At 31.5% G+C, this 15,287-nt stretch overlaps 1 pseudogene; it reads right to left on the reverse strand.

Moving 5' to 3' along the window:
- Window positions 1–1,391: 1,391 nt before the first annotated feature.
- Window positions 1,392–15,287, reverse strand: part of LOC145794659 (hypothetical protein At1g04090 pseudogene) — a 28,788-nt pseudogene continuing 14,892 nt past the window's right edge.

Raw genomic sequence — 15,287 nt, forward strand, 5'->3', positions numbered from 1 at the left:
CAACCAATTTGCTTATGATACTAAAATCTAGTCAACCACCACGGTACAGTAAACCAACTCAAAAATATTCTAAGAAGAAATATTCCAGATATCCCACACCTGCTAAACAACTTTATCTAAAGAAACCTTGAAAGTATTCAAAAGGTAAACAGAAACTCCTAATCAACCAAAAGATAAATCTTCCATTACTTGTTATAAACGTGCAACTACAGGACACTATGCTAATCACTGTAAAGCAAAATTGAAATAGAAGCTTAATGAAATGTCAATTCATGAACATCTTCAACAATAAATTTTAAATACATTATCCGAAGATGAAGAAACAGAAGAAAGTTCTGATGATGAAATTGCTGAATTATATTCGCCATCAGAATCTAGTGATACTGACCCTCCAGAAATTTGTACCTATAAACCCAGTAGTCTAAATCCGTTAACAGAATCCAATTATTGGAAAGCTATAGTTGAAATAAACGGTCTCAATATTGGAGGACCAAGTATTAATGTTCTAATAGATAGTCAAAAATCCATGCTTGACCTTGTAGACCAAATTAAAGACCCAGAAATGAAGTTAAAATTTTAAGAACTCTGTTACCAAAATCACAAAACTGAGGAAATCATTCCATTTACCCACTACAGTATGAAATAAGTCTTAAATAAAATGTAGTCTCAACCCTTACTAGAAAAACCAGTAACAATTCAGGATCTTAAGATGGAAATAAATTTTCTCAAAACAGAAGTCCAACATCTTCAAACTGCAAGCCAAGCAATGTTTTCAGATATGAAGAAATTAAAACAAGTCTTAATCGAAAAAGAACCAGACCAATAACCATCTGAACCACCAGAAAGTCAGAACAAGACAACCAGTATTTACTGCTAATAAATCAAGTTACCTTCCAAAAATGATATATCCGAATTACATTTGTAATTAAATCAGGTTTTATTATCCGAGACGCCATAGCACTTGTAGATAGTGGTGCTGATATGAACTGTATTCAAGAAGGTTTGATACCTACTACATATTTTCAGAAAACCACTCAATCTCTTACCAGCGCCAGTGGGAATTCTATGCAAATTAAATATAAGATACCAGAAGCTTTAATTTGCAAAAAACCAGTTTTACATGAATGTAGAGCTCGACACTCTCAGTCATTTGAGAACTTCTTTGTCCTCATTTGAGAACGTAGCCTGTATTTCAAAGAGTTGTAAGGGAGAGAGATCCTCAAATCCGTTTTCTTCTGGTGAAATAGGCTCTGTTGGGGTAGACAACATATTAATTTGAGAACTTCTTTGTCCGAAATTAATATCTTTCATTTTCTGTATCAAAGTATTCATAAATTCATTGTCTTGTTTTGTATATCGGAGTTTAAAATTAGTAACCTCTAAAGGTGGTTTTACATTAACAGGTAAAATAGGAGATTCTGTTGTGGGAGCCTTTTCTTTTGCCTTTTGAAGGGGCAAAAAACCCACATGACAATATCCGTTAAAGTTCCTCCTAAAGCCGGTTTTACATGAACATAGAGCTCAGCACTCTTAATATCACCATTTTTGAGAAAATTTCTCTCATCCTTATTGTCTGGCAAGTCCATCCAATATTTCCCGTCATTTCTTCCACCACTAGGCAAATTTGAGCCCCTAGAATCAATGGGCTCTCCCTTGACCTTTCCATTTCGATACAAAAGTGCCCCATTTTTGAAAAAAATATGATACCGATGAGGGCAAATAGATCTCATCCGGATAGAAGAACACGTGGGCCGGTGGTGCTTGATAAGGGCATGAATCTGATCTAGATTCGACATTGCATGTAGGGTTGAATCAAGATTCCTTAAGCACGCAATGTTTAGCTCATCTCCTGAGCTGTGGTTGGTAGTGCAGAAGAACGTCCCGACACAAACACTTTTAGCCAACATCCCCCTTCGGCTGGGCCTCATGTTCCAAACTCTAAGTGGTGGCTTTGAAAAACTCGAATCTGTCTCAAGTATCATATCACAAGTTTCAGTAGTCTCAGTAAGATCAGCTCTCACACATCTAACTTCTTCAACATCTGGCTCATCTGGCTTGCCAGTAACCACATAACCCATGGCTTTATAACCTGCTGGCGGTTATGGCAGCCAGACGTATCCGCATCCACTGTGATGGGAATCTGTACGCCAAATTAACGTGTAACTGACAGGCTTTTTAAGAGCTGGAGAGTTTGACACTGAGCCACAAATAGAGCTTATGTTTTGCCCGGTAGCACCAACATCTCGGGCCACAAGAACATAGCCTCTTAACGGCTGGTCATTGGGCTGGCAATAGTGACCGAGGCTAAAAAATCCCTCTGGTGTCTGAAATTTGGGCAAGGGGCAAAGAAATTCAGAATGAAAGAGGGAGGAGCAAAAGGTAAACTAGCAAAACCCGAGAGAGAGCGAGCGAGAGAGCTCTTCTTTACTTGTGAAGGGGTTGAGTCAGTCAAAAAAGAGGGACAAGGGGGAGACTTTTCCAATGAAGTAGAAGTTGTTCTTGTTATGAAGTTTTTTTATTTTTTATTTTTTAATAAATTTTATTATTATTATTATTATTATTTACATGGGAAGTCTGTCTTGTTTGGCTTCAATCCATAAAAGTTCAGGATTACAATACATTCGTTGAAAACAACAAATTATACTTCCCTCAAATTATTTATCAACTAGTGCACGGACTAAATATATTTATTTTAAAATATATAAAATATATAAAATAATTGTTAAATTAGAGAAAAAAAAAGTAATAATTTAAAATCTAAATAATGATTCTAATTATTTATTTTAATAATTTTAGTTGTATCGTTTCATAAAAGAGTTACTTAAATAAACACATATACTAATTTGGGTAAATTACACTGACACCCCATGAGATTTATGTTTATTATAGTTCTTCCCTAACATTTTGAAAATTACATCTCCTCTCTGAAGTTTAAAGTTTCATTACAGGTTTCCCCTTAGCAATTTAATTTTTTTAAATATCAATTTTGCCCTCACTAGGTAAATGACATTGACACCCCTAACATTTTAGAAATCACAATCCCCTCCCTAAAGTTTAAAGTAACATTACCAATTGCCCCCTCGGTTAGTATTAGTTGGAAAAAAAATTAATTGAAAAAAAATTTTGTTAGTAAAATTTTTAAATTTTTGTTTAAAAATCAACATAAACTCATTTTTTGAATTTACGTTTTTTCCTCAAATTTACAAATTGAGACAACAATTTATAAACCAAAAAAATTATCAAACAAGTTTTTATGACAGTTTTTAAAATTTTTGTAAATATAAATGAAAAACTAAAAATGAAATGGTTACCAAACAGGCCTCAGATGGTAAAAATGTCGTAAAATTAACAAATAATTAAATAAGTTACCAACGTAAGAAATGACTTATCAAAAGATTCTTAGGTTATGTATGATTTGATTTTTAGAATTTTTTTTAAAAATTAAAAATTAATTCGGTTAAGAAATAAGAAATAAAAAATAATTATCATTTAAGGGTAAAAAATAATTATCATTCTAACTTTTGGGCAGGTTATATGCATACGTATGACTGTTTTAATTTAATTTGTAAAAAATTATTTCTAACCACTCAAAAGATAAAAATGATAATTATTTTTTATTTCTTAACCAAATTAATTTTAAATTTTTAAAAAAAATTTCTAAAAATCAAACCATATATAGCCTAAGAATCTTTTAATAAGTTATTTCTTACGTTGATAACTTATTTAATTATTTGTTAATTTTACGACATTTTTACCATATGAAATCTGTTTGGTAACCATTTCGTTTTCAATTTTCAATTTATATTTTAAATTTTTTTTTAAAATGTCATAAAAACTTATTTGATAATTTTTTGATTTATAAATGATTGTCTTAGTTTGTAAATTTAAGGAAAAAACGTAAATTCAAAAAATAAGTTTACGTTTATTTTTAAACAGAAAGTTAAAAATTTTACTAACAAATTTTTTTTTTCAAATAATTTTTTTTAATTAATTTATTTTCAAATTATTTTTTTTCCAATTAATTTTTTTTTCAATGAATTTTTTTCCAACTAATACTAACCGAGGGGGCAATTGGTAATGCTACTTTAAACCTTAGGGAGGGGATTTTAATTTCTAAAATGTGAGGGGTGTCAATGTAATTTACCAAGTGAGGGAAAAATTGGTATTTAAAAAAATTAAATTGCTGAGGGGGGAATCTGTAATCAAACTTTAAACCTCAAGAGGAGAGATGTAATTTTTAAAAGGTGAGGGGGAACTGTAATAAATATAAACCTCAGGGGGTGTCAGTGTAATTTACCCTTATAGCGATCCCAATTTTTCCTCCTTTGGTTATTGTATTCCGGACTTGGTTCTGTGGATGTCTGTTGTTGTATATGTTGCATTTCCGTCATTTAATTCTTTATATGTGAGTTTTAGGATGTGTTGGGCAGGTTTGTAACAGGTTGGGTGTGTTTTGAACAAATGGTTGTTGCCCAGTTTTTGGTGTCTTCGCTCGAGCGAGTCTTTTGTCGATCGAGCGAGCTCTGTGTTTTAGTTCCTTCGCTCGAGCCAGGGTTCCTTCACTCGAGCGAGCTTTGAGTGGTGTGTCTGTTGGCTCGAGTGAGCACTTTTGCGCTCGAGCGTGCGTCTGTGTCTCTTTTTGACCTGAAGGTTGTGTTTCTTGGCTCGAGCGAGTTTTCCTTTGCTCGAGCGAGCGAGCTATATGTTTTGGATTTCTTCGCTCGAGCGAGGACTCCTGCGCTCAAGTGTGCTTCTGGGTTACAGACCTGAAGCGTCGTGTTGTTAGCTCGAGCGAGGCCTCCTGCGCTCGAGCGAGGTTTCCTTGTGTCTGGTCGCTCGAGCGACCACTCTTGCGCTTGAGCGAGGTTCGAATATATCAGTTCGTAGTAGCAGCTTCTTCTTCACATTTTCTTCATCTCTTATACTCAAACCGTAGAACGGCTGCTTCCTCTCTCTCTACATACCTCCTCTCTACAAATAAATCTAGTTCTAGGAGTCTTCTACCCTAGCTTCTTTGTAAAAAAGATAGAGCTTGGTGTGGGCTTCATTGCAATCCAAAAAAGTTGTGTATGGAGCATCTTGGTTCTTCACCTTCAACTCCTTTGAGTCTCTTCTCTTAAGGTAGGGATACCCTACTCCTTTTTATGAGTTTTGACATAAATTTTAGTTATTTTGTATAAATGGTGGATTATGGTAATTTTGAGAAAGTTAGGGTTTGTTTTAAAGTTATAGAAAGGGGGTTTTCAATTGTTAAATCCCATGTGTATGTGAGACCTTGGAAAATGAAATTATTGTCGTTAAATTGATGAAATTGAGCCTTAGGGTTGATATTTGAAAAATGGAAAAATACCCTAATTATGTTTGAATGATTAATTTGAATAATTAATTTGGAAAAATATGAAATTGAGTTGGAAATCATGAAATTGGGAAATTATGGGATTGAATGGTGTAGTTGGATTGATTAATCACTCACCCATGAAAATGTTGATAATTTATCTGTTTGATGAATTTATTATCTGTTTAGAAATAACTGCTTTGGGCTATCGGTGGAGGATAGTCTTGTTTGTTGTAGATACTGTATGTTGATTAGGGAAAACTAAAACTAATCAAATGGTTAAGTCATTGAATATGATGGTTGAATTAACACATTGAATATGTGCCTGGATTGATCATTGTATATGATAAACTGTTTAAATACATTGCATATGTATTTTGTTTGGGAGGAGATAGTATGGTTTGGGAGGACATAGGGGATGTACTCTCAAACCTGTTTGGGAGGAGTTAGGGGATGGACTCCATTGATAACTAAGTTGGCCGAAGTGTCTTGGATGAAAGTCCCGAAATCTTAATTGCGTTTGCATAATGTAGATGAATTGAAGTATTGAAATGTTTTGATATGAGTTGTAGTCTCATTGAATTGTGGATAAAAGAAAGTGTTTAATATGCGTTGTAGTCTCATTTACTTGTTTGGCTAGATAATGAGCCGTGTCTATGAATTTGAATTGGATAAGTAAAGGAAAGTGGAAAGAAACAAGGGTGTGTTTGTCATGGAACTGGGAGGTGTTGTAAGTTGGTTTACAAGTGTTAACCATTTATCAAATGCTAATGTTTTAGTTATTTCTCATGTCTGGTTTAGTATATCTCTACTGGGTTTTGACTCACCCTACATGGGACATCATTTTCAGGTTTAGGTGACATGCCACCTCCAAGGACGTAGCTTGGAAGGTTTTGAGAGTTGAAGACTCTTTTAGTTACTTTTGTTATTTTGGTATTACATGTAAATTCAAGCCAAGGGCTTAATGTGTTTTGAGTTAGTACTCTTTTTTTGTAACCAAGTGTTGGCTTAGAAAGTTGTAAGTCCGTAGGGCATTTACTTTTATTGTCAACATATAATACTTTTGTAATAAATACTCTGATAAATGGAATTATGCTTTATTCACTCATATCTATGGATGTCATGAATGTTGAGTTTATATGTTTTATTTTGAGGGCGTTACAACCCTACTAATTTTAAATAAATTACTTATGTGCATTTTAATAATTTTAGGTCTACCGTGTTATAAAAATGCAACTTACATAAATATATATATAAAATAAATTTCATAAAAATGAATATTTGTAATATTTAATTTTTAAAAAAATTGAAAAATGTAGAATAAAATTAATTGGTATAATATTTTTAGTATGTATAATTCTATTAAATTTCGTTTATGGGTAATTTAAATTAAGTAGAAATCTTTTAAATATTAAATTTTTAAATGAATTTTGGTAAGGGTATATTGATTTAGAATTTTAATAAAAAACAAAAGTAGGGAGATGCACTACATAGGGGAGAGAAAAAAAAGTAAAAGATAAACAATATATATATATATATATATATATATATTATATTTTGATAATTTTAGTCTTATCATTTTATAAAAGTCTTATTTAAATCAACACATATAATAATTTTAAGTAATTTATTGGTGTATATTTTAATAATTTTAACTCTATCATTTAGAAATAGGAATTTGCGACATGACATAATAACAAAACTCAAACCGTATACGAAATTAGAGGGTTAAGATTGACCATTTCCTAATATGAACACATGTATGACACGGCTCAATAATACGAATATTAAACATGTTAGATTGGTGTCAAATTTGTATGACACGCACGGATAAGCTGTATAATGAAAAATTAGTTACACATTTTAATATTATTTCTAGTATCATGACATATTAATCTCTTACGTAATTATATCCAATTTATTAAAAAGTATGTAAAATACAACTTTAACCTTAATATAGATTTTGTTTTTGTTTTTAATTGAACTCAATGTATTTTTTGTCTTTTATTTGAGTTTAATCTAGTAAAACATATTATAATAAGAAATAATTTTAAAAATTAAGAAAAGAAAACTAAGTTGAAATCAAATATTTTTTATTTCATTAAATTTAACTTGTGAAAAAAAAAATCAATTTCTTTTTTCATACCTTTGATATTTTTAGTTAATAGTGAAATTTTTGATATGACACGTTGACACGACATGAAACGAACATAAATAGAAAATAATACAACACAATAACATGAAATAATAAACTGGTCGAGTTAGTATTGAAGTGATTCTGGTACGAATCTAAAATGACACGACATGAATACAATCCAACACGACATGATCCCCATCCCTTGTACTATATAAAATTATAAATTAAATAAATATATATAATAATTTTAAATTATATTAAATTATAACACCAAGAAAGAAACATTTATTTGATAATTTTAACCTTTCGTGCTATAAAAATGTAAATTAAATAATTATATATATGTTTGGCATGCCCATTTGGGCTAAAATAGTCATATGGTACAAAATTGGCTATTTTAACAAAATAGAACAAAATGTCACATCTAAACCATAATCATTTCATTTTTTTTCTCACAAAAGTCAAAAAATCTAATAAGCCAATCTCAAACCAGACTTTTTAGCCACAAACTAAAATAGCCAAAAAACTAAAAAACCAACTCACATCCCAAACGAATGCATAATAAATTTATATGATGTTAAATTATAACTTGATATTAGAAATAAGTGTTATAAAATTAAAAATGATTCTAATTATTCAAGAAATTCAATAAAATTAATATTATAAATAAGAAATAATTTTAATATTTTCTTTAAAAAAAGTGAAAAAAAAGTATAATAAAATTAATTGGTAAAATATTTTTAGTATGTATAATTCTATTAGGTTGAGTTCATGGGTAATTTAGGATAAGTAAAAATATTTTAAATATTAAATTTTAGAAAGAATTTTAATAAAAAGATATGTTGATGTGACACTTTAATAAAAAAAAGAAAAAAGGGAGATGTGCCACGTAAGAGATAGAAAAATTGAGAGCGAATATTACTTTTAACAATATATATATGATTAGTGATTAACCAGTGCGATGACCACACATATTTATTTTTTAAGAAAAAAATTATATAAAATCTAGTTAAATTATTTATATTTTTGAATATATAAAATATTTAAAATAACCATTAAATTGAAGAAAAAAATAAACAATAATTTAAAATTTAAATAATGACTCTAATTATTTATTTTAATTGTATCATTTCATAAAAATGTTACTTAAATCAACACATATATTAATTTTAAATAAATTATTTATATGTATTTTAATATTTTCTATTGTGTTATAAAAATGTAACTTACATAAATATATATAATAAATCTCATAAAAATAATTTTTTTTAATATTTAATTTTTTAAAAAAGTGAAAAAATTATAATAAAATTAGTTGATAATTTTTTTTAAGTATTTATACTTCTATTAATTTTGTTTATGGTTAATTTAGATTAAGTAGAAGTCTTTTAAATATTAAATTTTAGAAAGAATTTTGGTAAGGGTATATTGATCTGAAATTTTAATAAAAAAAGAAAAAAAGAAAAAAAAAAAGAGACGTGCTACATAGGAGAGAGAAAAATTTAAAGGTAAATTGAATTTTTTATTTATTTATTTTGATAATCTTAATCCTATCTTTTGATAAAAGTCTTATTTAAATCAACACATATAAGAATTTTAAATAAATTATTTGTGCATATTTTAATAATTTTAGCTCTATCATATTATAAAAATGTAAATGAAATAAATATATATAATAATTTTAAATTATAACACAAAAAAAGAAATATTCATTTTATAATTTTAACCATTCGTGCTACATAAATGTAACTTACATATATATATATATATATAAAATAAATTTATATGATATTAAATTATAACTTAATATTATAAATAGTTGTTATAAAATTAAAAGTGATTCTAATTATTTAAGAAATTCAATATGATTAATATTATAAATAAGATAGGCATAAGAATAAGAAATAATTTTAATATTTTATTTTTAAAAAAGTGAAAAAAATATGATGAAATTAATTGGTAAAGTATTTTTAGTATGTTTAATTCTATTAGGTTTTGTTTATGCGTAATTTAGATTAAGTACACGTCTTTTAAATATTAAATTTTAAAAAGAATTTTGGTAAAAGAATATATTGATGTGACATTTTAATAATAATAAAAAAGGAAGATGTGCCACATAGGGGAGAGAAAAATTGAGAGCAAACACAATTTAGATCGTAAAAGTCTTTTAAATATTAAATTTTTAGATAAATTACACTGACACCTCCTATGGTTTGGTTCAATTATATACCATCTCTTGACGTTTTGAAAATTACATTCTCACCCCTGTGGTTAATAGTCTTATTTCACAAAACTCTTGTTTACATAAAAGGCAATAACTTCTAGTAAAAAAAACAGAGGAAATTATATTGAAAAAAAAAATTAAAGCAAAGGAAAGGGAAAAAAAGAAAGTAAAGCACAGTAAAAAAAAGCGAGAGTGTATGAATTCAATATCTTCATTCCGTCTAAATAATTACAATGACTGAGGATTAGTATAATTTTTCAAACATCAGAAGGTAATATGTATTAAACTCAAATCTTAAGAAGTGTAAATGTAATTTATCCTAAATTTTTTAAAGCATTTTGGTAAAAAGATATATTAACGTTTAGAAAAAGACAAAAAAGAAAAAAAAAAAAAAAAGAAGGAGAGAGAGATGTGCCACGTAAAAGAGAAAAATTGAGAGTAAACGCTAATTTTATATATATATATATATATGTAATGATGATGATGATTTGTACTATTTTGGGCATTTTAAAATATTGTTTATATTATTTAATGATTTGAAAGATTTTTTTTTTTTTTTGCAAGAATTAGTTGAGATGTTTTAATTTGTGATTTTTTAATTATAAAAGCACATTATTTATGTACACGATTAAAGAATAAAAATGTTAAAAATAAACAAATAATTTGAATACACTAGATTTTTTTTTTCTTTTTTTCTTTCTTGAATGTGGTTTGAATACACCCGTTTATCCTACATTAATGGTCCTCAATTATTGTTTTTAATAGAACATGATGGAATAGTTTGTAGGATCACTAGGGCAACCTATTAGGGAAAAATTATTGGTGCGTCACGTGATTATATCCCTCACCAATTATAATTTATCATACTTTTTTATATTCTTTAATTACGCAATATAAATTTGTGAATTTTACCCTTTCCACCAATCATAATACCGTTAAAATACCATGTAACAGTAACCAATAACTTGTCTACATTAGGTGAGTAAGTACTTTACAAAAGTAAAATTTACATCTACTCAATATTAATTCATAAATTGTCTCCACGTGGATCTCATTTCATGTGTAATTCATATGTATATTTTTTATTTCAAAAATATATATTTATTGAATTTTTTTTTAAAGAAAAAAAAAATCCCAATCTCATCTTTGAAATAGCAAAGGGATTTGGTGAGAGCTCCATAGGGTGTGTCAACTTGTGAATAAATTTGAATCGAAAAAAAAAAAAAAAACTTGTGAATAAATGTTTTTAATATGTTCAAAGCTTCCAGTGTAATTATCTTGTAAAAGTTACTATCAAGCTCATTTTTATTTAGGACATTTGCAAATTTATTTATGATGATTCTCTCAAATTTGAGAAGAAAAAAAAAAAAAGAGTTTTTGAAACATGGAAACAAACTTCCAAGAGAGGATTGGAAAGAAGCATGAGCAATCTGGTGATGGTTTTTAAAGTTCCTTTTATGGTGATTGACAGACTACAAAGGTGGTGGATGGTCTTTTTCTCCTTAAATGATTACTTGAGATATGTTTTTGGTAAATGGATTATTATGATTAGTTATTTAAAACATAAAAAATAGAAGGAAAAAAAAAAAAGGATTGAGAAAATATCATGTAGTACTAATTATAAATACTTATTTTTTACATTCTTCCATACACTTATATATATATATATATATATATTTATCCAAGAGGCAAGTATTATTTATTTATGTATAAGTATAGAATAATCTTCTTATATAATCCTGTTGATTAAGTTTGTACTTCTCCAAACGTCATCGTTTCGCTACTTGAAAACACAAACGTGAGCTAGTCGGCGGGTGTGTGCCGGAAACTTTTCCGATACCTAAGTCAGCAAATAAACAATAGACGCAAAAACTCTGTGTATTCGAAAGTAAGAATTGCAAAACCTGTCAACAGGTCCTGTCATGAGTTTTTATAAATTTCGCCTGGCACAATCCTAGTAGGACTCTAACTCTCCTTAGTAGAGTCCTCCTAGGAATCACATTCCCCAAGGATAAAGCCTATCCTAAGAACACCCTACTCATTGCCAACCAAGTGAGATAGGTCAGACCCTTTACCTCGGCTGTCAATACGGTCAACCGAGCTAACTTGGCTCTACTTTGCGTTTGACACAACCAAGATTGCGCTCTACCGAGCTAAACTTAGCTCGGCCCTCTGCACTAGTGATACTTCGGTCTGCTACTGGACTACGTCTAGACATCTTGGTCCAGGCCCTAGCGACACATTTGACTGGCTCAATGCCTGCTTGGCCCAAGACCGGGCTAACCCAAGCCCCGTACCTTGGCTTATAGCCCGGTCCAATGATTAAAACGATTGACTTAGCTTAGCCCAATGTAGTCACATAAATTACCCTCTCAATTGCCCCTTAATTCCATCTACGAAGCATGATTGAGATTATTGTCTTCTAGCCGTACTAAGACATTCACACCAACCGAGTCGAAACACTCACGCTAACCAAGCTAGAACCCGCTCGGCTTCTAGAATCTACTCCAGTTGTACAACCCGTCTTCCCACATTTCTGACGTCGTGTTCTGACTGGGATCGTGGCACGAGGTGATTGCTCCTACTCTTTGTGACAGCTGTCACACAGTGCCCAAAAATTCAAAAAGCCCCGCCCTTCTACCTCCATTATATATACAACTCATATTCACAAATAGTCTCTACCGTTCATCTTCTTTATTGCAAGTCCTCATACTCTCAAGCTCTCACTTCCTGCATTCAAGCCTTAATCCAAGCATCTGTATCACCTGTTTTCGCTCGTTATTATTGCCGGAGCTCTTTCTTCCAATTGGAGTTTGACTTAACGCCCAAATCAGTAAGTTTTTCAAGCCTATGTGTCGACACCCCATTTTTTACCGCCCGCAAGGCTTGAGTGCTTTGCCCGGTACACTCGATGATGAAAGTGGTGTTGTACGTGGTTTGGGGTCTCAACGAAGGGGCCTATGTTTCCGCTTTGAAATAATCCCAAACCTTTCATATTCCCACTGATTGTATCCTAGAAATTCACTTTTACACCCTATGCCACCCTACACTGAGTTTAAAGCAAAAAAATAGGGGATTACAACAAGGCCCAGCCATGCCTCAGTGAGGGTCGACCGTGGCTATTGATGGTCGACGGTGCCTTGGTAGCGAGAAACGCTATTTTGGGCGGGAGCCCGCCAGCTATCCATTTTTGAAGATATTTATGATCTTTTTGGCTCAAATTCTATAAAAACGAGGTGATACCTCTGTTTTGAGGGTTGAAGAATTTCTAAAAAGCTTATACGCCTTCTTAAGAGCTCCCTCTTCTCCTTCTTTTTGTGCAAGTAACCCTTTGAGCAAGCTTACCACCTTGAACCTATATCCATATATCATATACACCTTCACATCTTAGCCTAGGAACCTTGGTTGAGCCTTGAACACCATAATTCAAGCTTGAGAGTGCGTTGAGACTTAGTTTCGTTCACAAACAAAAGCTCACCCCTTTGAGAGGTATAAGCTTGTCATCCTCTCTTTTACTTCTTGTTCTATCTATTGCTATTAAGTTTTTGTAGTTTTGTGTTGTTTTTATAGCGACCCCAGTTTTCCTCTATTGTCTATTGTGTTTTGGACTTCGGTTCCGTAGTGTTGGTCGTTGTTTTTATCTTGTTTCCATCCTTTAATTCCTCGTATTAGAGTTTTGGGATGTATTGGGTAGGTTTGTATCAGGTTGGGTGTGTTTTGAAACAAATGGTTGCTGTCCAGATTTTCTCGCTCGAGCAAGCATTCGGTTTTAGTTCCTTCGCTCGAGCCAGGGTTCCTTCGCTCGAGCGAGCTTTGTGTGGTGTGTTTATTGGCTCGAGCGAGAACTCTTGTGTTCGAGCGTGCGTCTGCGTCTCTTTTTGACCTGAAGGTTGTGTTTCTTAGCTCGAGCGAGCTTTCCTTCGCTCGAGCGAGAACTCTTGCGCTCGAGCGTGCTTCTGGGTTGCAGACTTGAGGCTTTGCATTGTTCGCTCGAGCAATGCTTCTTGCGCTCGAGCGAGGTAATTGTTGTGTCTGGTCGCTCGAGCGACCACTCATTCGTTCGAGCGAGGTTCGAATATATTAGTTCGCAGCAGCGATCTTTCCCTTTACTTTTTGATCTCATTTTCATCTCAAACCCTAGATCCGACTCTCTCTCTCTCTATACACACTCCCTCTCTACAAATACACCTAGTTCTAGTGGTCTTTTACCGTAGTCTCTTTGTAAGAAAGGTAGAGCTTCGCGTGGGCTCCATTTTGATTCGAAGAGTTGTGGGTTTGGAGCATCTTTCAATTTTACTCTTCATCTTCTTGAGCTTCCACTTTGAGGTAGGGATAAAATACTCATCTTTATGAGCTTTAACATAAATTTTAGTCATTTTGATTAAATGGTGAGGTTATGGAAATTTTGGGAAGTTAGGGTTTGATTTTGAAATATACAAAGAGGGGTTTTCCATTGTTGAGTACCATGTGTGTATGAGACCTTGGAAAATGGAGTTGTCGTTGTTAGACTGATGAAATTGAACCTTAGGGTTGATATTTGAGAAAAGGAGAAAAAATCCCTAATTGAAATTAAATAATTAATTTCTATAATTAATTTGGGGAATTATAGGAATATGAAATTGAGTCGAAAATCATGAAATTGGGAAATTATGAGATTGAATGGTGTAGTTGGATTGATTAATCACTCTCCTATGAAAATGTATTAATTTATCTGTTTGATAAATTTAATTACCTGTTTAGAAATAACTGTTTTGGGCTATCGGTGGAGGATAGCCATGATTGTTGTAGAATTGCATGATGATTAGGTAAACTGAAACTAATCAATTGGGATATGTCATTGAATATGACAGTTGGATTAACACATTGTATATGTGCTTTAAATTGATCATTGTATATGATAAACGTTTAAATACATTGCATATGTATCTTGTTTGGAAGGAGATAGGGGATGTACTCCATGGTTTGGGAGGAGATAGGGGATGCACTTCCAAACCTGTGTGGGAGGAGATCGGGGATGGACTCCATTGATAATTAAGTTGGCCGGAGTGTCCAGGGTGAAAGTCCCGAAATCTTAATTACGTTTGTATAACGTAGATGATTGGAGTATTGAAATTTTAATAATATGAGTTGTAGTCTCATTTTGAATTGATGATGATCGAAGTGTTAATAACATGAGTTGTAGTCTCATTTTGAATTGATTATGCTTGAAATGTTGATAGTATGAGTTGTAGTCTCATTTTGAACTGTTCGGATTAATAATGAGCTATATCTATGAATTGATTTCAATAATGAAACGAAAAGGGATTGAAACATGGTCGTGACTATGGATTGGTTATGGAAGAGATGTACGTTGATTTATATGAGTTAAACATTTATCAAATGCTAATGTTTTAGTTAATTCTCATATTATGTTTAGCGTATCTCTACTGGGCTTTGGCTGACCCTATATGGGACATCATTTTTAGGTACAGATGATATGCTGTAGAAACCCCATTTTTGACAGCCCGTAAGACTTGGGCGCTACTGATGGTTTACATGGTGATGAAAGATATGCAAGGCAAAGGTTCAATTTCTTCGGCAAAAGGAGAGTC

The sequence above is a fragment of the Camellia sinensis genome, chromosome 1, assembly GCF_055761805.1.
Source record: "Camellia sinensis isolate YWXY chromosome 1, ASM5576180v1, whole genome shotgun sequence".
Lineage (NCBI taxonomy): Eukaryota > Viridiplantae > Streptophyta > Magnoliopsida > Ericales > Theaceae > Camellia > Camellia sinensis.